We start from the raw sequence: 25,089 nt of genomic DNA on the forward strand, positions 1-25,089 counted from the left end.
GGTAAGAGGGCCCTGAGAAACCTTCTGAAATGTCCCATTTTAGAGGCGCCTGGGTGGCTCAGTCGGCTAAGCGTCTGACTCTTGGTTTCGATTCAGGTCATGATCTCACGGTTTATGGTTTGAGCCCTGCATCGAGCTCTGCACTGACAGTGTAGAGCCTGCTTGGGATTCTCTCTCTCCCTCTCTCTCTGCCCCTCCCCTGCCACTCTGTCTCTCTCTAAATAAATAAATACACTTAAAATTTTTTTTAAAAATAAAATGTCCCATTTTTAATTTTTTTTTCAACGTTTATTTATTTTTGGGACAAAAGAGACAGAGCATGAACGGGGGAGGAGCAGAGAGAGAGGAAGACACAGAATCGGAAACAGGCTCCAGGCTCTGAGCCATCAGCCCAGAGCCCGATGCGGGGCTCGAACTCACGGACCGCGAGATCGTGACCTGGCTGAAGTCGGACGCTTAACCGACTGCGCCACCCAGGCGCCCCTAAAATGTCCCATTTTTAGATGGGGGGAACTGAGGCCCCTAAGGGGAAGGGACTGGAGGTAGCTTCATGTGATGGCATATCCCAGACCCCTTTAGCACCGATATAGGGAAAAGCTGTTGTAATTCCTGTGCAGAAGGTCAGGAGACAGTGTCAGGCCACCTGTCCTTGCTGTTGCCCGGCCCCGGCCTGGCCACCAGTCCTCATTGCTCATTCTGTTTGCACATTATCTGTTTGCCATCTTGGACCACAGTCTCTGGCCTCTCACCACCCCGAGCATCTCTCACTGGGCCCACTGCAACCCATCCCCTCCCTGCAGCCCCCCATCACTCCCCCATCCCATAGTCTTCTGCCACAGTCACCTTTCTTTTAAGTATAAATTTTGGTTAGTTAACCTACAGTGCAATATTGGTTTCAGAAGTAGAATTCAGTGATTGGTCACTTACATACAACACCCAGTGCTCATCACAAGTACCCTCCTTAATACCCATCCCCCATCTGGCCCATCTGCCACTCACCTCCCTCCATCAACCCTCAGTTTGTTCTCTATCAAAGCACAAATCCGGGGGCGCCTGGGTGGCTCAGTCGGTTAAGCGTCTGACTTCGGCTCAGGTCATGATCTCATAGTTCGTGAGTTCGAGCCCCGCGTCGGGCTCTGTGCTGACAGCTCAGAGCCTGGAGCCTGCTTCGGATTCTGTGTCTCCCTCTCTCTCTGCCCCTCCCCTGCTCTCATTTTTTTCTCTCTTGCTCTTTCTCAAAAATAAATAAACATAAAAAAATTTAAAAAAATCTGATTGTCTTCCCTCTTTTTTTTTTTTTCCTCAAAACTTTCACAAGTGCCTCCTGTCCTCAGAATAAGGGCCTACCTCTTCAGCAGAGCCTGCAAGGCAGTGACCTGGACCTGCTGTGGTCAGTGACCTCATTCCCACTCAGCCTGCATGTCTCCAAATACCCAACTACTCAGCACTCTTCTGTCTCTGCGCTTTATACATGATGCTCTCTGTTCAGGAAAACCTCCTGCCTCTGCTCTCCACTTGCAAATTCACACTTGGCCTTCCAGGCTCTGCTCAAATGTCTTCTCCGTGAAGCTTCTTGGACCACTTGGGGGCTGAGTTAGGCCCCTCCCTGGGGCCCCCACAGTCTCCTTGTGTGGCAGACTGATACTGTGATGGCCCCAAATCTTACCCTCTCCATGTATTCATGCCCTTGGCCATGGAACTCTTTGGCTCCCTCCCATTCTGACACTCTGCCCTGGACTTGCTTTATAGCCGATGGGATGAGTAACCACTACGCACGGAGGCCTGAAAAGCACCAATGGCTGCTGTCTCCTCTTGTCCCTCCCCTGCCCTGACAGCAGCCCACGCAAGCCCACTGGAGGCCGGGCAGAGATGAATTGCTTCATTTGTCCCACCAAGGCCATCCCAGCCCAGCCAACGGACAACGCGAGTAAGCCCGGCTGAGCCCGGCAGGGCCTACCTGCAACCGGATCCGGACACCTGAGCAAATGCTCGGTGCTGTTGCACTGAGAGCAGTGTGGTGGCACATAAGTGACCCGCCGTGCTTCTTTCCACTGCGGCGGGGACATTAGACTGTAACCACCATTTAGCCACCTGGCTCTCTCATTAGGCTCTGAGCTTTGTGAGGATGGGACTTGCATCTTATTCATTTTGTATCTGCAGATGTCAGCACAGTGCCCGGTAAAGCGAGGATGTCACTCCATCCTTTCCCTAGCACCTTAGTGCCACCTAGTGCCACCTGCTGAGGTCAGCCACTTCATAGTTCAAGGCTACTCATTAAGCCCTCCAGACTAGCCCCTAGAACTCTGGCACTCTGTCTGCCTTTAGAGCATGCTGCTACCCTCTGGCAGAAGTCCCCACCAGTGACATCAGTCACATGATTCCGGAATACATAATCTGAACAGAAAAGCTCATGCAATAAGGTACTTAAAGTACTGACATGGACAACGAGGCCAAGCCCATGCTCAAGAGATCACCTCTGCCAACCCCCTCCCATCTTTGTTTCTGGCGGGCAAGGAGCTGGATAGTGCTAGGGTTCAGCAGCCCAGGCCGCTACCCTAATGAGCTGGCTGGAGATGAGGTCAGACCCCACCTCCAGGCCTTCTCCAGCCTCTGGCAACCATTCTGAAATTCAATCTGCAGTCACCTGGTACAGAGTGTCAATGGCAGCACCGTGGCCATGATGAGTCACAGGAGGCAGTGGCCCTGTTGCCGTGGACATCACTCAGGCAACAGGCACTTCCTCCCACACGGAACATGCCTCGCTTGAAAGTGCCCATGTCAAGCCGGAGTACTCTCCGTCTCTGAACGGGGGGTGGGGGGCCGGGATATGCGGGCTTCCCGTGACCACACCCTGCCGCTGTATACCCCTGCAGCTCTTCAGAGTCGGCACCACCTGGACTGCGGTGAGGTCACCCGTTCGGGTGCCCAGAAGACCTGGCTGGAGGGGAGATGGCTCCCCTGGGCCTCCCTACACACATGGAGTCACTTCTGCAATCATGTGGCTTTTGTGAAGCTAGGAGGTGTTTCAGTTAAGTGTGGTACAATCTGTAGGGTGCAAAGAACAGGCCTGGTATGTAGTAAGAGCTGGAGAAATGCTTGGTAAATAAAACTCGGAAGAAAATAGTCAGACTTGAACTTTGCCAGATTGGAACTGGAAGGGCCCCTATACGTCATCTGGTCCAGTGGTTTTTAAACCTTTTTTGGCCATGGGATCCCTTTTTATTGTTATTGTTTTCTAAAGGAACCTTACTTGGAACTCAGTATGTGGAGTAGATAAAAATGGAAATTTTCCTGACTGATGTGAGGAGACAAGCTAGAGCCTGAAGTCCTACCAGTTCAATGCTCCACTGTAGGAGGGACCCCCAAGGCTTCTTTGTGGAGGCCGTGGGTTCCCTGGAGCCCAGTCTGAGAACCACTGATCTCTTTCTGTGCCTTCACCATACAGAAGAGGAAAGGAGACAGGGGCCCAAAGTGAGCAAGAGAGAGCTCACCCAAGCCCACACAGGCAGCTGGGGGCAGAGCAGACTCAAAGCCAAGCCTGACGCCCGGCCCAAGACCCTTTGCGGTGCCACAGATTGGGGCTGGATTCTGGATGTTCACTGGCACAGTGGCAGTGTGGCACATTCATCCCACACACATTACCACACCTGTCTTCTTCCTGGAGCCTTGCGAAATAGCCAGAAATAGCCATGGAGTATTTATTATTAGCATGCTGCATACAGAAAACTGAGATCAGATCACTGAAGAGGCATTCCCAGTGTGGCCCGGGCAGTGTCGTGGGGTCGGGACTGGATTCTGGATTCCCCTGACCCCCAGGCGGGGGTTGGTGCTTCCCTTGGTCTTGGCACTTAGCCCATGTAGCCTCCGTCTCAGGTGATTCCCCGTTTCCTGCCTGTGTAGACCAGGAACTCGGTCAGGGAGGAAGCCTGCCTCTTTGTTCACCGTTCACTGTCGAAGAGCAGATTTTCAGGAACTGTTTCAGAAGGAGGACCGCTGACCCGAGTCACATGCCCCTTCCCCACAGCTCCCACCTGGAGCCATCCTTTGTTTGCATCTTTCAAAGTTCATTACCAGGGTCACCATGTTTATCGAGCACTTACTATGTGTCAGGAATCTTCTATGCTTATATTAATTTATTTAAGCTTTATAGCAACTCTGAGTTAAGTTTAGTATTAGCTCCAATGAATAGATTTTAAAAAACCCTACAGCAAAGAGATGTTACATAACTCACTAAAGGTGAGAAAGCTGGTGAGGGATGGGACACACATTCAGGCTTGGGCAGGCCAGCCCTGGAACCCATCCTCTTAGTGGACCACTGCCCTCTGGGGCTTCCCTCTGCTCTCCCTGGGAGACAGCCGGCGGGATGGTGTCCCTATTCATAGACAGGAAGGCAAAGAAACAGAGGGGGCGCAAAGCCACGTGGCTTGTAAAGGGCAGAGCTGGGCTTTGAAATGACATCTGTCTGGCTCCAGACCAGGTTCTCATGACTAGAACTTCAAAAGAATACGTGCTTCTTCATAAGCATTCTCGGCACTTCCAAAAGATATAGGGAAGCTACACTTAGTCATTCATTCAATGAACATTTACTTTCTGTCGATTCTCTGCAGGGATGGTGGTGGATGAATTGGTTTTGGTTTCCACCTGTGCGGAGCTCATTTCAGAGGCAGGTATCCCAGTTGGCTGTGACAGTGGAGGGTGTGGTAAGTGGGACCTCCAAGACCCTGTGCACAGGCACGGGAGAGCCTTGTCCTGATTTCTGCCTCCCTCCCATTCACCCTGAATTCCCAAGCCTGGCGCCGCTCACGGACCCCTGGGCCACCACGCCTTCTGCTCCTGGCCACTTTAGAATAACAAACCCTCTTTGCCCAAAGCCTCCGTGTCCCACTCTAGGATAATGTTTATGAGAAAGCTTTGACATGAAATAACAAACACTGGATGGAGGCTAGAGCCGCCTCGCTCCCCCCCCCGGAGGGCTGCGTGTGGAGACAGAGCCATCAGGAGGACCTGAGCGTCCCAGTGCCGCCCCCCTCGCCAGTGATTGTCCGCCAGGAGCCAGCCTGTGGCGTCTGCTGAGTGTAGGCCCAGAATTTAAACACATCTTCAAACACAGGCTTAGGATGGAGTGAGGCAGGCGCCAGGAGGGTGGGGACAGGTTTATTGTTCCAGATTAGTCTAGTAAACAGTCCTGAGTGGGCTGGGATGGTGAACACTGAGGCCTTGTGCTCACGTGCTGGCCCAGCACTGTCAGTGTGAGGAGAGGCGGCAGGACCCCCTTTGTCAGAGAACATTCTGCAACCCTGGGCTCCCTGGGACAGACCTGGCCTTCAGACTGAGGTTCTGAGGTGGATGATGAGCACTTCTCACCCACGCTGAAGCACCGGGAGATCACAGCCAAGGCCCTGACCCACTCAGCAATGCTTACTGACAACCGGCCATGTGCCAGGCACGGTTCTAGATGCTGGGAATTTTGTTAGGGACAGACCAGACCGAAATCCTGCTCTCATTGGGCTTACCTGCAGGGAGTAAACAGAGAGTAAACAAAATGATCAGTAAAGTATTAGCATCTGGCATGTCAGACATACAGAACAATGATTCCATTGAACTGGGGATCAAGACTGCCCCCAGGCCACTTCGAGCTCCTCCCGCGTCTGAATCAACAGGTGAAGAAGGGAGTCACTGTGCTCGCTGGTGTGACTGATCCTGACGAGCAGGGAAAATGGCCCGCTACTCCACAGGGAGGTAGAGGAGAACACGTCTGGAGCACAGGAGATCCCTCAGGGCACCTCTCAGTATCACCCTGCCCTGTGATTAACGAACATCAATGGAAAACCTGCAGCAACCCAATCCAGGCAGGACCACTAAGGGCCCAGAGCCTTCAGGAACGAAGGTCTGGGTCACCCCTCCAAGTGTGAACCAAAACCAGCTGAGGTGCTCGCTCAAGGTAAAGGCATTACAGTAGTGGTAGTGGAAGTAGAAGAAAGTAGTTATAAGTACCAGCTATGAGCACATGACAAGTCACCGAAACAAAAGACTCACTGTCGAGAGTATTTCTTCTTTATTTTGTTGAGACTATGTGTGTATGTAGGAAACATTCTCTTCTCTCTCTCCTTTTTCTTTTTTCCACCCTAGCATAAGAAATAGTGACTTTGTATCACAGTATTTAAGTATTGTTAACTTCGCATGGTAGTATCGAAGCTTGGTATATCAAGGAGAAGAGTAAACATCACCCAAAGGCTTTGCATCCTCATCTGGAGAAGGCATTAAGGCATTTTGGTTGTACACAGGATCGCTGTATCACATGAGGTGGAATTATGATCTTGTTATTGTCTTTATCTGTGGTTAAACCGTATGTTATGAGTATGCTTTAAGGAGATGTTTGTGGGTGCCAGATTAACAAGGGATGCACTTATGATGGTGAATTCGGTCAACTTGGCTAGGACATGGTACCCAGATATCTGGTCAAACATTATGCTAGATGTTTCCATGAAGATGATTTTGAGATTGACATTTAAATCAGTAGACTTTGAGTAAAGCAGATTATGTTCCATAATAGCTGGATGAGGGTGGGCCTCATCCAATAAGTTGAAGACCTTCATAGGAAAAGACCAACTTCCTTTGTCAAGGACAATTCTGCCCGCAGACTGTCTTTGGACTAGAACTGCAGCATCAGGCGTCAGTGCTTCTTCACTAGGTTTCCAGCCTGCCAACTCACCCTGTGGCTTTTGGACTTCCCAGCCTCCACCATGCATAAGCTAATTCCTTAAAATAAATCTACCTATCTATCCATCCTATTGGTTCTGTTTCTCTGGAAAACCCTGACAAATACAGTACGTGTTGCAGAGAGAAAATAAAGCAGGAAAGGAGGCAGGGAGTGATGAGGTCAGGGGGAACAGCAGGTGCAAAGGCCCTGTGCATATGTGAAGAGCAGCAGAGGCCAGGGTAGCTGGAGCTGAGCAAACAAGGAGGACAGCGGATGGGACATGAGGTCAGAATTGATTAGTATGCCAGGCTCAATGGGCCACTGTAAGGATGTTGAGAACCATCCCTTAACATAATCCTTCTGGAGAATGGATTGTTATTCTCATTAAACATGTGAGGAAACTGAGGCCTTGAGGATGGTGAAGTCACTCGCACGGGGTTCTCAAGTTGCTAGACTGGAACTGGGATTCAAATTCAGGTCCAGGTTCTCTCTGCTACCCCAGGGCCTGACCTGCCAAGCTACCTCCACCCAGTCATTGGGAGGAAGAACAGACATAAACAGACAAGTAAGGATGAGTGTGGGAAGCCTGAAGTCTGAATGGTCAGCTGGGAAGAAGGAGGGGTGCTAGAACCTTGGCCTTGGGCCCTGTCAGAGCTACATATGAGGAGAGGGAGGAGGTCACCCGTGTCAAGGTAACCTACCTGGCCTCGTTCAGATTCTCATTTGTGCCGAGTTCTTTCCAGCCTAAGGCCCTTCCCCTTGCTCCTCCTCTACCTGAAACCACCTTTCCACCCATCAGTTCACACTCCCCTTTCACCTGGCTGCAGGGGCTCCTTTCTCAGGAGGACATCCCTGGGCCGTGCACTAGGCGGGTTCCTGTTTAGCACCCCCAGGGCACCCAGGATTTCTAGGTCGCTTGCCCTCCTCAGCTTCGTGCTCGTCCTTCCTGCTCAACGGTGACACGCCAAAGGCAGGCAAATCATCTGACTTGGTCACAGCTATTTCTCCAGCAGAGTGCACAGCGCCCGACAAGCAGTCAATGTCTCAGGAGTACTTGTAGAATGAATGAATAAAAAGCTGAGCAAGTTAACCATCCCAGAACCTCCATCCGGAGCAGCTCCCTGCCGGGCCGCAGTTCCCCCCCAGGGCACAGAGCTGAGAAAGCAGAGACCTGGACCCTTTGCCACATCAGTCTGTCAGTGCCCTGGGCTGGGGGGGGGGGGGGGTGCAGCTCAGCCTCATGGGAAGGTTTCCCCAGCCTGGGGGAGATTTTCTCAGAGGTTAGAGCCCACCAGCCTCTGGCTGAGTTTTGTTTGTTTATTCTCCTTGCCCCATCGACAGCACCAAAGCAGTGCCGATGACTTCCCTGTTTCCTGCTTAGTATTCATTCAGGGTCCCCTGGGCCTCCGGCACAGAATCCTGTCTCCGGACACTGGGCTACTGAGCAGCAGGCCTCCAAATAAACACAAGGTTTCCTGGAGCCATGGGCTGGCTCTGGGCTGGCAGGTAGGACCAGAGACCTAGTCTCCATCTGAATCTATACTATTAAGTCCTGGGTTAGTCATTTTCCTTCTCTGGGCCTTGGTTTGCCCATCTGGGAAACGGACCAATTCACACATTCACTGAGGAAGTATTTGTTGAGAAGTTATGTACCGGATGGTGTTCTAGGCCCTGGAGGTACAGCAGGAACCCAACAAGTAAAGATCTCTGCCCTAATGGGAACTTTCATCCCAGTGGGAGGAAGAGGACAATAAACAAAAACAACCAGCAAAGCATCTGTGTTAGAGAGTGATAGTTGCTAGGGAGAAAATAAGGAGAATAGGAAATTGTGTGTGTGAGTGTGTGTGTGTGTGTGTGTGTGTGTGTGTTAGGGGTTGACATTTTAGGGATGATGTCCAGTAAAGGCACAAAGAGAAGTGATGTTTGAGAAGAGATCTGAAGGAGTTGAGGGAGGCGGTCCTATGGATACCTGAGAGAAGACTGTTGTGGGCAGACGCAACAAGTACAAAGGCCCTGAGGCAGAGGTAGGCCTGCTGGGTGTGAGAAACAGGAAGGCCAGTGTGCCTAGAGAGGAGTGAGCAAAGGGGAACAAGTGGATGAGATCCCTGTGTCAGGCAGGGACCTAACAGAAAATAGATGGTGCATGGTCAATGAAGTGAGTTGCAATGAAGTGAGTTCAACTACAAGGGTAACTGAAGCATGTTGAGTGATGGGAGCACTGACAAAGGTGTGGACGGGGGATGCTGGGGCACTGAAGAGCAGCAGCGGTGGGAAGCTTTCCTGCCCCTAAGCCTTGAAGGGAAAGGGGCAAGGGGTGAGGGACCCGAACGCTGGAGGACGGCACAGCTACCCCTCCATGGCCGGGGCCACGGAGGCGGGCAGGAAGGCAGGGTGGCAGAGGCACAAAATATCCCAACTCCCTTCCCCTCCCCCCATCTATCTCTTGCCAGTGCTTCCCACTGACATCAGGATAAGGGAGGCCAGGCGATGCCACCTCGGCTCCTGGCTCAAAGCAGGGAGAACAGAGGGTCCATGTGGAAAGGAGAAGGGATTTCCAGGACATGGTCAGAGGCATGGCAGGGTGGGCAGTGGGGAGCACGTCCCTTGAAGGCCTCTGGCCCCCCTGAGAGATGGGCAGGCCCGCAGAGTGTGAGCGGAGGAATGCTGGGGTGGCCGTGCCGGTCTGGAATCCGCGGGGACAGGGGTAAACAAGATCAGATGGAAGACGAAGGCAGCTGTGTTCCTCCTGAAGGCGGGAGGAGGGAGCAGGCTCCTCCCTCCCCCTCACCGTCCCTGTCCCAAACCCCAGCCACAACCCAAAGAACCATGGACTCGGCTTCCAGCACAGAGGTCCGTCCCAGCTCCACAAACGCCCACCAGTCGGACCCTGGCGGTGCCGGCCACATCCTCCACATCCGCACTGCAGCGTGGGCTGGCCTAGCCCTCTGTGCTTTCCTGGGCGGGCAGCAGAGGCTGACTCACCCTAGCTTTCTTCCCTTCTTTTCTCCGAACGCCTAGTTTCTCCACCCAAAGACCACCCTTAAAGATCCCGGAGTTCCTCTTCTGTCCTTCAAGTCATGCCAGGAAATGCTCACAAATCCGGAGCCACCCACACGAGGAGATTAGCACTCCGCTGGGTAGGGAGGCTGACAGCAGGCTGGGTACAGGGGAAGGGGCACACCCAGAGGCTTGGGGTCTGTCCCTGGAGGACAAAGGGGTCCCTCGGCTTCCAGTTTTAGGCACAGATAAGCCTGAAGCAGGCTGGAGACCCAGATTCTGGTGCTGCCAACTCTGACCCACAGCACTCGTGGGACCCACTGTCCGGGTCACAGGGTCCCTCTGAAACGGGAGAGTGTGGGAGTACTTTTCAGCTCTGGAAGTTATGTTCTATGAGCACAGCATTTTCGAACAGCCACCCCCCCATCATCCCAAGGTTTAGACAGTCTGCGATTCTAGGCACTTTGCATATGGAAGCTCATTCATTCTTCTTAACAGCCCTGTGAGGCCACCATCGGTGACCCCATTTTACAGACAGGGAAGCCAACCTCAGAAAACTAAGTGACATCCACACTCCCCACGGTCAGGTCGATGTGGCCCAGTGCCTCATCTCTGCCCAGACTTAGTGCCTCAAGCTCTCCCTGTCCTGGGGCCACTCTCTGCTATGACTCTCTTTTGCTCCCCAGTAACCACTTTTGATTTCTTAAATCGAATACACACTGCATGTGGAGAAAAAAAAAGAGCAAAATGTATCAGGAAGACCCAGAGAGTCATCTAGGCCAACCTATTCTCATGCATAAAGCTTTGAGAGACACCAGGGTGGTGGAGGAGATGGACAGAGACGCTGGTAATTATAAAACTAAGGGGTAAATCAATGATAAACAGAAAACACTGGGGCCTTCGGGGTCTGGGAGGGATTTTCTGACACAGCCGGGATGTCGGTGAAGGAACAGGCTTCAGGCCGGGCTGTGCAGGACGGCTGGGGCAGGGAGGGAAGCGTGGTCAAGGTGGTGGGCATGGAAGTGCGTGGTGTTCTTAAAGACGTGTCAGGTCAGGCCAGGCCAGGAGAGGGTCCGGCGGGGAGGGCCTTCAGTCTCAGCCACGGCTCTGCACTCCAGCCAGCTGGCTTCCTCAGCCCTTCTCTGCCAGATCTTCAGACACGGGCTTGACAGCCGTGAGGCTGGGGAACCCCAGATGCGCAGACGGAGACCTGCAGCGGGACAACGGTCCGCATGGTAGGCGGTCGGTCAGCGGTGGCCACGGTGACCGTCGCCACCATTATTACTATGAAGTGGCTGCATCCATTGGTTGAAAGCTGTAGTTTTTCTTTTTCCTGCTGTCTCAGACCTGCCTGCTGACACAGCTGCCTAGACTTCAAAAGGCATGTCTCCATTTTCATTCGCAAAATCAGTATGAAATTCCTTGGGGGCTTGTCTAATTCCTTCTGGTCTGACCGCACGGCAATTACCAATTTGCAGGGCGGAGCGGGGTTGGGGTTGGGGGGGGAGGGTGTCTCACAGGCCCTCCAGCTGAGTGAGGACCTCCGCTCTTGGTGCTGGGCAGCGTCCAGGGAGGGTGGCATCAGAGAGGGCACCCCCAGGTGGCCTGGGGTGAGGAGCGCTCAATGCTGATGAGTGAAATCGTTTGTCTGCTACATCGCAGGCTACCAAGTGCTTCAGAGACCAAGTGTGCATAGCAGCAGAAAGGGCAGGGCTCTGGTCCAGGCTCAAATCTGGGTCCTGCTAACATGGCTGTGTGAAGTTCCTGTTGTGGCTTTTCTGGTGACGGGCTGCTATGAGAATGTGGGACAGGCCCTTCTCTCCAAGGCTCAGTTCACCCATCTGCCAAGTGGGGAGAATAAGATTTGTCCTCCCTGGCTAGTGAGCTAACACCCTAAAACCCTTGTAAACATTGCTGTCCTTCCTCAGGGCATTTTAAGAAACTTCTGTTCCCAAAGAGCAGCAGGGTGGCTTTGAGAAGGGGCAGGAGCCAGCACATGTAGATTGGATTCTCATTCACTCCTCAGTGTTCAATATGGATTAGTGCCAGGCTCTGTGTTGGGTGCTGGGACCACAGAACCAAATCAGCATCATTTCTATCCTCAAAGAGCTCAAGGTCAGGGGTGGGGTGGAGCAAGGAAGGAGGTGCTAACACACCTGTGAAAACCAGGTACCGGGATGATTTCAGGGCTGTGGGAGCAGCAGCAGGGGGGACTCATCCTTCGGAGTGGGGGAGGAGTGGGGGCAGGGTCACTTCCGGGATTCAGAGGAGGTGTTCTACAATGGTGCCTGTGGGGGGAGGTTGCCTTTGTGATGCAGAAGAGAAAGAGAAGGAATTCTGGGTGGTGTCAATGTCCATGTAGAGGTGGGGAGAAGCTGGCCACTTTGGGGAAATGTGCGGATGATCCCCTGGGCTGGAGTGCAGGGCCTGGCTGGTGAGGAGTATGAGATGGGAGGGAGCAGGCACAGAGGGGGGATCTGGAGCTAAGACTTCATGCAAGGAAAGGCAAGGAGCACTGAAGTGATGAAACGGGGAATGAGCCCTCAGGCTTTCCATTGAGAAGCTGTCCTCTGGCTGCTTCCTGGCGGTAGTCTTAGCTGGCTCTGGGCCAGGAGAGGTGAGGAGTCCCCGCCTGGGTCTGGGGCTGTGGGGACTCGTGGAGGGAGTAAAGCAGGCTGGGATTCCAAATCCTTCCTGGCTTAGATGCTCTAGAACCCTTCAACTCAGGGCTCTGAGTCTCTTTCCTCACCCACCACTGCCCCCTCTCTCCTGCTGTGAATTTCGGGGACTGGTTCTCCCCCGCCCTCCTCCACTTTAGGAAGTTTCGAGCCGCTCTCAGAGGAGCGGCTGGACAGAGGAGGGGCAGGCTAAGAATGGCAGGAAAGAGAGAAGACTGTGTGGGGCTGGCATGTGGCCTGTGGCCTTGACAGTCAAGGGGGTGGACACTCTTGCTAGCACACATCAAAGGAGACAGCTGCACAGAACCTGGCCTCACGGACAAAACTAAAATGCATTCCCAACTTCTCCTGCTTTTCACCTGTTTAAAGTCACAGGAGACATTTCTTGGCAACAGGATGGGAAAGCCGAGAAGACCAGGTGAGGGAGGGTTCATTAGGTCCTGCAGGGGCTCCTCACTCCATGAAGAGGGCGCTGAGGCCCAGAGAGGGCAGGAAGGTGCCTAAAGCCACACAGCAAGTAGGGGATGCAGACTAAGGCAGGAGTGAGGCATCTGTCTGTTTTCCTTGGGCAGCTCGGGTCTCCTCTGCCCCCTTATTCCTTCTTCCCCCCACCACAGAAAAGAAAAATGTTTTTAGACCTGAGGCAAAAGAATGTGAAACTGAAATCTGAGCCTTGGGTCTTGGGAAAAGAATACAGAGAAGTCAGACACATTCTGGATGAGCAAAGATCTGCTTACTTTACAGACGGGAAACACTCAGGGCTACCCAAGGCTTCTTTCTGCACCCCTCTGACCCGGAAGGCAGGCCGAGTGTGGGCCGGTGGGGACAGAGAAAGACCCCCAAAAGTGCTGGTTAAAGGGCCAGTCGGCTTCCAGGATCCACTGTGGGCAGAGGGAGGAGTGCTCCAGCCTCTTACTTCGCTGCCTGCCTGCAAGCTTCTCAAGGGGCCTCAGGCCCAAGGCGGCATTCCACTGCCCTTCCTGAACTGGCCGCCAGGGCCCCGTCAGATCGGGGCGGTGGGGAGGGGGGGGGTCAGGGTGGGGGGCAGGGCTCCTTGTTGGCCCCCATTCGTCCACACCCACTCGTGCATCCTGCCCCAGCTCACCTCCTCAAGAAGGCCTCCCTTCAGCTCCAGCCCATGTCTGTCTTCTCCTTTTACAAACTTCTTCAATTGGGAAGGGCAGCAGCAGGCCAGGGGTGTCAGGCACTCTGAGTGACCAGGAGTTGTGTAGGAATGTGTGTGTGTACATGTGTGTGAAGGAGAGAGATGCAGATGGAAACAAAGATAAATAGATGATAGAATGACAGATAGATGATAGATAGATAGATTATAGATTGATAGATGATAAGATTCAGGACACGAGTATGGTCTTCCCTATGCACTATTCATGCCGCGAAGAGGCCGAACCACAGACTGACCTTTGAACACGTAACAAAAATTGCCTCTGGGCCAAGAGCCGTGCAGCAGTCCCGGGGAGACTGAAATTAGCATGACTTCAGTTCCCTGCTTCCCAGCACCAAGCGGCTCCGTCGATCGTTCTCCATGGTCCAGTCCTAGACCTGGCCCTGCCATGTTTGTGTCTTCAGCCTCATCTCTCTCCACTCAGTCCTTTTTACTATTATTTCTACTTGCTGTTGGAGGGTGCCGCACAGGGTGATCCTGGGCCTTGAGGCCAAGGGTGGGCTGTCTGTTATATATACCCTGAACATCCTTGACCTGACGCAGGCCCCATTGGTTCTGGGCCTAACAAGGAAACGGGATGCTGCGTGTGGATGTGAACTTAAAGAAAAACATAAATGAGATCATGGCACTCCCAGGCTTGAACCTTCATGGCTCTGCTCTAGGAATAATGAATGACTTCTTCAACACGGCCCTCTCAGCTGTGCTTGGCAGGGCCCCACCTGCTCCTCAGACTCCTCTCACTTCCTGACCTCCTTGCTCTGTGTTGTCAACATGTTGCCTTTACAGAGTTTTTCAGAGTATGTTATTTCCTTCCCACCTCAGGGCCTTTGCACAGGCTGGTCCTATTGCCAGGCCTGCCATTTTCATCACCCCTTTCTTTTGCTCCATTAATTCCTATTCATATTTCAGATGGTGGTTCAAGCCTTCATCACCTCCTGAAAACTCCTTCCTTGATGCCTCCAGGGGCCCCCATTCAAAGCTCTCCTACACCCTGTACTCTTTCTTCAGAGTGCTCAGAGACTGTCTTCATATATTCATGCATGCAACCATTTGTTTAATGTCTGCTTATCCTAATAAGAATTTTAACTACCACTGACTAACCATTTGTTCCATGCCAGACACTGCACAAAACTCTTTTCAAATATCATTTCACTGAATCCCCCAACAGCCCGGTGCAGTAGTTATCATTTCCATCCCATTTTACAGATGAGGCAAAGGAGGCACTGAGTGCCTCAGCTAAGTGGCTGAGGTCACACAGCAAGTAAGCGGTAGATGAATCAAGGTAATTTGGCCATTTTAGCCGCGTACCAGGATTCAGCCCACTGCTGTGCAGACACAACGGAGGTGGGGACCATGTCTGCTTTGCTCCCCCTCACGTCCCTAGGACCTGCCACTCTCAGCTATCCCCTAAAGGGAGGGAAGGACAGAGGTGGGGCTGCTCGCTGTAGAAAGACATCCTTGGGCAGCCAGGTCTCCAGGAACAGGCTCCAGCCCCCTGGTTCCCGAATTGGGAAGAACTAGTGTTCAAAACCAGCAAGTATGCTTTTTCAAAGTAGGATGGAAGGAGCTGGGGGAACCCAAATGTTGAGCCAGAGCCGGGCAAAAGCCCAAACATGGGCCAGAGCCTCGGGATTAGGTGGGGCCTCAGAAACAGGACAGTCTGAGGGTTTTCAGCTCCAGGATTTTCTTCCAAAGGCCTTTCCACTCCAGGTGCCTGCCACATCTCTGTGGGGGACACGCCACAGTACAGAGAGAGGGGTTGTTGGCGCTGTGGCCGGGAGCTCATCGTCCACCCACAGGACCATGCCATCTCGGGGCATGGATGTGGGCTGTGGAGGGGGCCTTCCTTATGTGGCCCTAATGTCTGCCTCCTGGAAGCTTCATCTCCCACTGGAAGCACTGACTTGCTCCTGAGACTGGCATCTGTGAGATGAGGGCCCGGTCCCTTCACAGGACCCCAAGGGGGCCCCTGGCCTCCCTCCCCGCTGGCTGCACCCGGGCCCGAGCAGCCTACGGCCAGCCCTGGGGGTCCGGGCCCTGGAGCAGGCCTGGGAGGTCAGCAAGCCTGGGAGGCTTCCCCCCAGCTCCTTGGCCCCCCTTTGAAGGGGATCAGGTTCCCCCACAAACATAATTGAACGAAAATATGAGAGAGAAAAGGTCTTTGTTCTCCCATTTACAGCGTCAGAAAATATGTAACAAATTAGCCGTTTATGAGGTAAGAGAACAGGGCTGCGCGCTGCGGCGGGGAGGCACGGCGGCCGCACAAGGGGGCCTTTCAGCATGCCGAGTGTGGGGGGCAGCCCAGCCCGGGGAAGGACGGGCTCTGCCCCAGGCCTGCCTGCCTGCAGGCATGGCCTGGCACCAGCAGGACGGAGGCGGGCCCCGTCTGACCCTCCGGCTTGGTCTGGGTGAAGCCTGGAGAATGGAAATGCAGCACCAACCAGGCAATGACCAATACAGCCCTTGGAGGGGTCGGGCGGCTGGACAGCGGGAGCGGGGACCGGAGGCCTGACTTCCAAACACCTCTGACCGCTTCCCTGGAGTGACCCTGAGAGATCTCCTCTCCTACTGGGACCTGCTTTTGCAGGAGGGTGTTGTTCACAGGGATGTCTCAGGGCACACACATCTTGCTGCAGAAAGGCCCTCCTAATTTCCCTGAACCTTAGGACTGGGGAGGTGGTTCTTGGCGTTGCATAGGGCTTTTCTCTCAAATACCTTTGATTTTTCTTCCAGGGTTTGATCAAAACTAGCAGCTGAAGCACTGCACAGAGGATGTCGTTAAGGCTGAGGGGAGGGGGCGTATGTGGAACCAGGGAGGGGGCGGCTGGCTGGGCAGGAGGCAGCCCCCTCCGCAGGGAGAAGGGGAAGCACTGCTGGTGCTTTTATTTGCTCCCCGGTGTGTCCAGAATAGCGAGGGGGTGGGCGGAGAGCACTCCGAAAGAGGTTCTCTGGGCTGCCCAGCCTGGTGATTCTCTGAGTTGGGATTTAACGCCCTGACTTGGCCCTCTGCAGTTCTGACGCCTGAGGACCTGACAGTCCCCAGTGTGGTACTCCCATTCTAGGGCTTGGCCTCCTACAATTGGGAATTTCTGATTCCGTGGCTACACCATGTGTCTCTAGGCCTCTGCTCTCCTGACTTTCACACCGCTGTCACTGCAGGCCACGAAATGCCCTGCAGTCGTTCAGGGCTGAAGTCCCCCCTCCTGTAAGCCAAGGGCCTGGGACTCTCCTCTGGGTCACACTGTGCTCAAGCCCTGCACTTTCCTCTCCCGTCACACAGGGGCAGGACGCTCCCGAAGGCCCCAGGCCTCAGAGAACACATGCCGGTGAGATCATGGGTTCGTGCCAGTCTAGTGTAAGGAATCCCTGCAAAAAAGCGGGGTGCTGGGCTCCAGCATGAATATCCTGAGTGTTTCGTTTGCAGTCACAAACACATCGCTTTCCTGGATCTCATTTTATTTATTTTGATTGGATCTTAACGGCTCTTTACAAGGCTGAAACTGAAGCCGCCCGGGGTCCCCGGGAGACTTGCGAAAACTTCAACTGCACCCAGTTTAGCAGAGCAACTTGAAAGTCAATCAGCGGCGAGGGACAATTTGCCTCATTATTTCCAGCCCTGGAATTTGGCAGCAGATGGAATTCTGGGCCTGGTGTGGACGCGGTGCTGGGCAATCAACACAGCAGGGTCTGTCGCCCCTGGGTGTGTCGTCCAGGCCAGGGCCTGACGGACTGGCACTCCCTCTGAGGGCGGGCTGTGCCGGGAAGGATTTCCCATTCCGGGGGAACACGGGTGACAAGGCCCCCCTGATCCCAGGTTCAAGCCTGCTGCTCCAGACACATCTGAGCCCCTATGTGGGCTGAGCCCTGGCTGGGTTCTGAGGAAGCAGAGGTGGAATCAGACATAGTTGCTGCCCTCCAGGAAGCAGACCAGAGACGCTGGGCTACCTTGTCCCAGGAGAGAGCCAAGGGAGTGCACAGGAGGGAATAGCTGTGCCTGACACCCTCGCGTTAACCTCGCTTTCTCAATGGGGTCCACGCCGCTCCTTGGATTGAAAATGGTAACCCCTTCCCAGGCATTCCCAGGGCCATTTACTCTGCTGTATGTATGTCCATTCACCACCTGCTAACACACGATGCTAGTTGCTCACTGATTACATCTCCTCCCACTAGAAAGTAAGACACTCCACGAGGGCCAGGATATTTGTTTGGTTCGCAAATACCTCTCCAGCCCCGGCACATGAAATACACTCAGTAAATATTACACATGAATGACTGAATGAACCTGGTGGCATTTTATTACCAATGACCATTTCCAGGTCCTCCTGTGCAAGTCCAGTGACCCGGAGCCTCTATCCTTTCAGCCTCAAGGTGCTGGTGCTGGGGAGAAGGGCTCACATACCACCAGGCCCAAGTCACTTGGCAAACAAAGCTCAGGACAGGGCAAAGGTCTGCCCAAAATCACACGGTGCAGGAGCACGTGTTCGGATAGACCGTAGGATGTGCCCATGGATCATCTGCTCCTGAGCCAGCCGGTGAAGTCCTGGCCCACTCCAAGCCCATTGGGGCACCTGGCAAGAGCCCCACCCCCCCAACAGGGAGAGAGGACTGGGAGCTCTGGTGAGGCCTGCGGGGGTGGGCAAGGCCAGGGCTCAGGTTGCTGGGCTATCTTTCCCACCCTGCTTCTTGCCCATCCTATCTGGCTGGTCCCGCCTCCCTCCCTATGCTGGAATGACCACAAGTCAACAGATACTGTTTTGTTGCATCCTGAGAACTTTGTACATGCACACACGTATAAGATCTCATTTCCTCCTCACCCAGTCCTGCAACTATGAATATTTCAGCTTTAAACACAACACAACTAGGGCTCAGGGAGGTCAAATATCTTGCCAAGGTCACGTAGGTAGGGGCGGAGGGTTTTCTTTGCTCCAGGTCTTTGTGCCCCACCCTCCAGGTGTGTGGTGTGTTGTGTTGTGCAGTGCTGGTGCCTGGGATTCCTCCCCCTCCCCCATTGCTCCCCTCCTGCCCGAAGTCCCCCTGATGGGCACAGACTCTCGCCCTCAGACCTGGCAGGGCCCCAGTGAGAGAGGCGCCAGGGCGACGCCACCACACATCCATGCTAATCATAGGCATTAACAGCTAATCGTGCTGTTCTGCACGAGGCTCTGTGCTATGGAGCCCTGAACAGTGGACAGAGAATCACATTAGCAGTAGGAGACTCTGGGTTCAAGTCATGGCAAATCAATTCACCTCTCTGAGTCTTCCATATCCTTCTCTGAAAAATGGGTATAAGACAGCCCAGGGCCATTTGAGAAGTTGTGGGGGACCCACAGGAGCTCGAGTCAGCTCCAGGGCTTGGCTTTGGAAGCAGAAGCAGGAACTGGGACTGGAAGGAGCCCTCCTATTTCCCCAGACCAAGAGGTACCCTGGTAATGGTCTGCCACACAGGTATGGGGGGCTGTGCCCACACCTGTACACCAGAGTCAGCGCTCCTGAGTAGCCTGCCACACACCTCCATCCCCTAGACCACTCCAACTTCTAGAAAGTACTTGTCACATGGAACGGGACCTTGCCTGCCTATCTTAGGCCAGTCTACTGGCCCCCCAGAACTCATCTGTGCTCTGTGATCTTGGAGAGGCTGCAGAGATTCCGGGTGGGCCGGCCCTTCTACAGGTGGACAGCTCCTCTCAAGACCTGGTTCTCAGGGCACCTGGGTGGTTCAGTCAGCTGAGTGTCCGACTCTTGATTTCAGCTCAAGTCATGATCCCAGGGTTGTAAGATCGAGCCACGTGTCAGGCTCGGCACCGAGCACGAAGCCTGCTTAAGATTCGCTCTCTCCCCCTGCTCCTCTCCCATACTCGCACGCTCTCTCTTTCTAAAATTAAAAAAAAAAAACAAAAAACAGAGAGCCAGTTCTCTCAGGATTGGCATGGATTCTAGATGCCCCCAACCCTGGTCACCCTCTTTGTATACCCTTCAGGCTGTCATCATCCCTCTTCACATGCTGGTGTGGACATAGGAAGAAGAAAACGTTCTGCAGGGCTTGGATCAACGAGGTCCCCGCTGATTAGCTCTCAGCCAACCAGAAAGTGTAAGCAGCCTGCCTGCCCAATCCTGAGCACCGGGGTAAGGTGTTCTCTCTCTCACGCAGACTCACACACATGTGCATGCACACATTCTCACTCATTCATGCTCCAAATCACGTCACCGAGACCCTGTGCAGTCTCATGTACAGACACACCTGAATGGACACACACAGTCACACATACATAGTTACACATACAGAGACACACAAATACACACAGTCACATACATGGTCACACACACACACAGCCACACGCAGTTACACACACACACTCTCCTCCAGTGGCGATCCTGCTCCTCCCTGGGCATAACAACGTACTACGAGTCGCTCTGGGCTCTCTTCCTCTCCCACACACGGCAGGCTCACTCCGGGGAGAGACCTACCTCTCTACTCCAGGCATCTACGAATCCCAGAAACCGGACCATTGCCTGGCTCTGAGGTTCTGGCGTGAAGTGCGGACCCTGCATCCGCCACCTTGGGCTCTATTAGGCTGGTGTCGGTGCACCTCCCACCAGGCTCCCTCATCACAGGTGGTGAGGGGGGTGGGGCACAGACCAAGAATCTGGCTGTGGACTCAAATGTCACTCACTCGGTGACAGGGGCTGGTCCCTTGACCTCTCCAGGGTATCTCCTCATCCGTGAAACAGGGACTTCTTTCTTGCAGGGTTGCTGTGAAAGCTGAAGATAACATACATAGTATGCTTTTCATTTGTTAACTCTTTTAATCTCATTAACATCCCTAGAGATAGGTGCTGTTATTGTCACCATTTCAAGATGAGGAAACTGAAGCACAGAGACATTAAGTGGCCAACAGCGTTGCGATCATTATTTGTGGCACTACCTTTCCCCAAGGTGACTGCAATTTTGTTCCAGCACTGGAGGGTCAGGAAACCAACAATTAAGAGCACCCTTGTGAGCGTTATTTAACCCCTGATCCAGGTGGTCTTGCAGAAGGCTGTGGCCCCATCAAGATGTCACACAGAGAAAGCGCCATCCTGGATGACAGCCTTGGGTCCTGGAGCCAGCGCCACCCCGGCCCCTGGTTTCCCCTGAGTGGGCCTCATTTCTGTAAGCTGGTGTTAGGGGCATGTGAAGAATCAGGAGTGTCTGGAAGCAGACAAGCAACCTTGATGATGTCGCCAGGGGCTGCGCTGTCAGCATCTCAGCAGGCAGTCCCTGTGAAGCCAGCCCCTGGGGCACCGGCCTGGGGACGCCTGTGAATTCAGAGCCTGGGGGCTGGGACACTCAGGCTCTCCGTGAGTATCTCCAGGGTAGCATCTGCCTTGAAGACCCTCCACCACAGGGGTGGACTCCTCCTCCCCGAGGGAACAGTGACTGAGGAGTCACGATGCCGGAGAGACTTTTAGGGAGTCGAATGCCAAACAGTGCTGGCCTGGCAGAGCCATCAGTGTGATGCAAGTCTTGCTGTTGTTTGTGCATCCCCTGGGACACCGGGGTTCTCCCCGGGAACTGCGCTCTGGAGACCTAGTGCGAGCCAGGAAGGCAGAAGTACCGAACACAGCGCTGCAAGGAAGAAGCTGACGGCAGAAAGCCTGCCATGTTGGTGTAGCGTCAGCACATTCTTGGAGCAAATGCACTGAAAATCATGTCCTCTCAATTCACTTCCAAGTGAGAATTAGGGCCGTGCTGCCCCCAGCAAGGTCATGCCTGGGTCACTGCCTGGGGCTGGAGGCTTTGGCAGGGAGGGGACAGGCCTTGGGGGCAGGAGCCTCCTGGCCTGCCTGACCGGGAGTACCTGCCTCCACTCACATCGGCCCTTGTGACGAGGAGCTGAACAAGGCCCAGGGCTCCAGGGCAGGGCGCTGTCCAGTAGACACATCTAGTTCCGGAGAACGCAGTGTGCGTTTGCAGGTGCAGAGGGAGTAGGGAGCTGCTGGGCCGGGAGGAGAGGGGAGACATTGCCCCAGACTAAAAACGGGGTGGTGGCAGAGAGGCCTTCAGCCCAGCCCGACAGAAGAGCGGAGGCTCTGCTACGGAACGGCACTGTTAAGGCTGCAGAGGCCCGGCAGGTCTACCCTCCGGGTTTTCACCTGGCCCAGAATCAAAGCCTTTGAGTTCCTGTTTGGAAGTCCCACTGGGAAGCCACGTAAGGGGTGGGACTTGAGGGGCTCCAGTAATCACCCCCACCCTCGGTAGGGTTTCCCGGGGCCCAGCGGAAACAGCACAGCACCCCTCTCTCGAGAGGGTTGCAGGTACAGCTAATGCAGACGGCTGCCTGGCTTCCCTGCCACAGGCCCTGGGGCCGATGCTGGTGATTCCTTCATCCTTCCTGGGCCTGGATTTCCTCACCGTAAAGTAGAGGCTGTTAATGCCTATCTCACCAGGAGGCTCAGTGACGCACAGGGAAATCACCTTGGCCCAGGGCTGGCAGGCAGGCGGCTCAGGCTAGGACCCCCGGTTGGGCGAGGTGTCAAGGACTGTGAGGGAGGGGAGCAGTTGCCCAGGTTTGCTGTAACTGGGAGGGAAGAGTCCCCGGGGCCGGGAGCCTAGCACCCACCAGCCATTCCTCGTGCCCCTCCCCTCACTCCTCTTTTTTCACAGGCCTGGGTGACCGGCCTCCTTAGGCAACACAGACCAGTAAGCCCAATCCCCTCCAAGGCCACAGAGGCAGGGCCGGAGGGGACTCCTTCAGTGCTGAGGGTTATCACTCCCCCTCGACGGTCTGAAAATACAACGCTGGACGCTACTGACCACCTACTGACACTCACCCCATGCCCCCACTGATCCTTACAGCATCCTGTGGGTGGATGGGTTGCCCTCCCCATTCCACAGGCGAGGACACTGAGGCCTGGAGAAGTGCAGCCACATGCCCAGGCACACAGCTCACCTAGCAGGTAGAGGGAGTGGCATTGAAACCCTGTCTGCCTGACTTCGAAGTCACTGCGCTTCTGAATCTTGCCGGATGTAGAGGAGGCAGGTGGGGAAGGGCTGTGGGAGAGAGAGCCCTGAAAGGAACAGGGACGGCACAGGTGCAAGAGGCAGCATGAACGACTGAGGGCGACACATCTTTCTAGGTGAAAAGGACATTTCCAATTTTACCATTGTTTTTCGGTTGGGTTTAACTCATGATATAACCTATTTAATGTAAAATATATTGAAGTCATATCTAATGTATTTTACATACACAACTTATTTCAAAATATATATTTACTTTGAATAGGTAAAGGAGGCTCTGAGATGTTTCTGTTGAGTTAGAAGGAAGGAACCATGCTGTTCAGAGTTGGGAGGCACTGTCCTGGGTGAAGGGATGTTTCTAGGAAGACATTCTATAGAAGACGGTGTTCAGGAAGTATCTGGGCAGGGTCCTGAGTCCCTCCTGTAGTGACCTTATATGCTGGGAGTCTTTGGGAAAGGATGGGGAAAGTTTGGGGCCTCAACATCCAAGCTCCATGAAAGACCAGGTGGGATGAGTGTGTGGCTGCAAAGTGGGGAGGGTGAGGGCACTTCAGGGGCCCTTACCAGGGCTGCTCAGGGTCCACCCAGGTTTGCTTGCCCCCTTTCACACCACCCATCACAGCAGGCTCCCCAGATCTAGCCTCAGGCGGCTGAGAAATGGGAGGCATGTGATGGTGGAGGCAACCAGGGAAAGTTCCAGAAACGTGAATAGATCAGGCGGGCTGCTTGAGTTCTCAAATCAAGAGGCACATTTAGAGCATCTGCACGCATGTGCTCCTCAGCCAGACCCCCTGGGTTTGAACGCTGGTCTCCTCCTCTGTCTATGTGGCTCATGGCAAGTGCCTTGGCCTCTGCCCTGCATGTGCGACCCTTAAGTGGCCAAGAAGCATTGGCGTAGAAACGACTGAGCAGACTCCCAGAAGGCCCAGAGCCTGAAAGAAGCAGCTCCTTCTCCTCAGATCCCTGAGGCACCTGACTTGTCTTGTTGTGGCAAGGTCAAGGTCTCTCAGAGCCTGGGGAAAACAGAGGGCAAATTGAGAAAGGGCCTCTTTGGGAAAAATAATCCGAACAGCCACTTATCCTTGCTCAGAATAGGAGCTGAGGCCCTGGAGAGGGACAACCACCAACACTTTGGACCACAGTGAGGCCCCTCTTTTTTTAACAGGAGGGATTTAAATACATGATTGACTCAAGCTGGGGCATTACCACGTGGGTGGGACAGCCACTTACAGGTGCCACTGCAAGGCTCGGTCAAGAAGGCTGGGATGCTGGGGATTAAGGAGGTGGGGGTCCCAGGAAGGTCAGACAGGCACTGTGGCCTCAGACCAGGGACCCCTGGCTGTGCCTCAGTCTCCTCATGTTACCTTCTTCAAAAGCTTGCAAACAGGGCCACACACAGCAGGTGCTCCAAGTGAAGATGTTCCCTCCTTCTCTCTCCCAGGCTCAGTTCCCACCCTCTGGACCCCCACCTTGTGGTCCAAGGTGACCACAACGGAGCAGCGCCTTCCCCCACCCTGCTGGCTGTTCCCTCGGATTCTGGAGTCTTGCAAACTTCCCTCCTTCCTCCTAAACAGGCCCCTGATGAAGTGAAAACCCCCCACCAAGTCTGGCTGGGGGGCCCTTAGTCAGTAATCTGGTCCCCCAGCAAGGGAGGGGACAGTGTGGGCAGGAGGGCTGGGGAGTGACAAGTCCTCTCCCTCCTCCCTCTTCCACTGCGTCAGGGGCTCACTGTGAGTGGCCACTAGGCCAGCAGCTGCTGCAGCCTTTGAAAGGACATATGGCCTCAGTTCACAGAAGAACATTCATCAAATGGTCCCCTTCTGTGGCCAAGCTCGTTGAGGCCGGTGGTGCAAGTCCCCTTCATCAGCACCTCTTTCTAAGTGGCCCCTTGCAGGATGTGGGCTCCCCAAGGAGCTCTCCATCCCCAGGCCTCTCCCAGGAGCTGCCTGCGGTCTTTCCTATTCTAGATGGGCTGAATTTATTTTATTTTTTTAACATAATTTATTATCAACTTGGTTTACATACAACACACAGTGCTCATCCCAACAAGTGTAGATGGGCTGAATTTAAACCAGTGACGAAGTGAGTCTCAACATCAAGAACCTCTATCTTAGAAAGTGGGGTTCTTAAAAGATTCAGGAACTGTACCTGCTCATGTGACATGTGCAGCCGACAGTGGTGTCACCGCAAGCAGGCAGCACAGGCAGGGCCAGACCCGACCCGTTTATCACCGGTCCCTCTGCTACAACAGGCTGCGTCCAGCTCGGTGTGCCTCCTGTGTGCATTACTGGGTGACACGCTATCAACAGAACAGCAGGGCTGGTGGGTACTGTGGTCAGAAGATGACGCTCTCATCTGATGCCCAATGGGAGAGGGTCATCTCATCTCTGAGGCCTGGAGAGGACAATAACTGGTCCAAGATGACCCAGAGAAATCTTGTGCCAGCCTTGTCCCTTAGGCTTGGACATTAGAAGGGGCCCAGCCTTGGCTTTTCAAATTCTTACAAGAAGCTAATTTTAAACATCCCAGGGGG

At 54.0% G+C, this 25,089-nt stretch overlaps 1 protein-coding gene across 3 annotated transcripts in view; it reads right to left on the reverse strand.

Annotated features, from left to right (window-relative positions):
- The window catches only part of TRABD2B (TraB domain containing 2B), a 222,459-nt gene that overhangs the window by 40,531 nt on the left and 156,839 nt on the right, over positions 1–25,089 (reverse strand). The window lies entirely within an intron of this gene.

The sequence above is a fragment of the Herpailurus yagouaroundi genome, unplaced genomic scaffold, assembly GCF_014898765.1.
Source record: "Herpailurus yagouaroundi ecotype Mexico unplaced genomic scaffold, PumYag 77, whole genome shotgun sequence".
NCBI classification, from domain to species: Eukaryota; Metazoa; Chordata; class Mammalia; order Carnivora; family Felidae; genus Herpailurus; species Herpailurus yagouaroundi.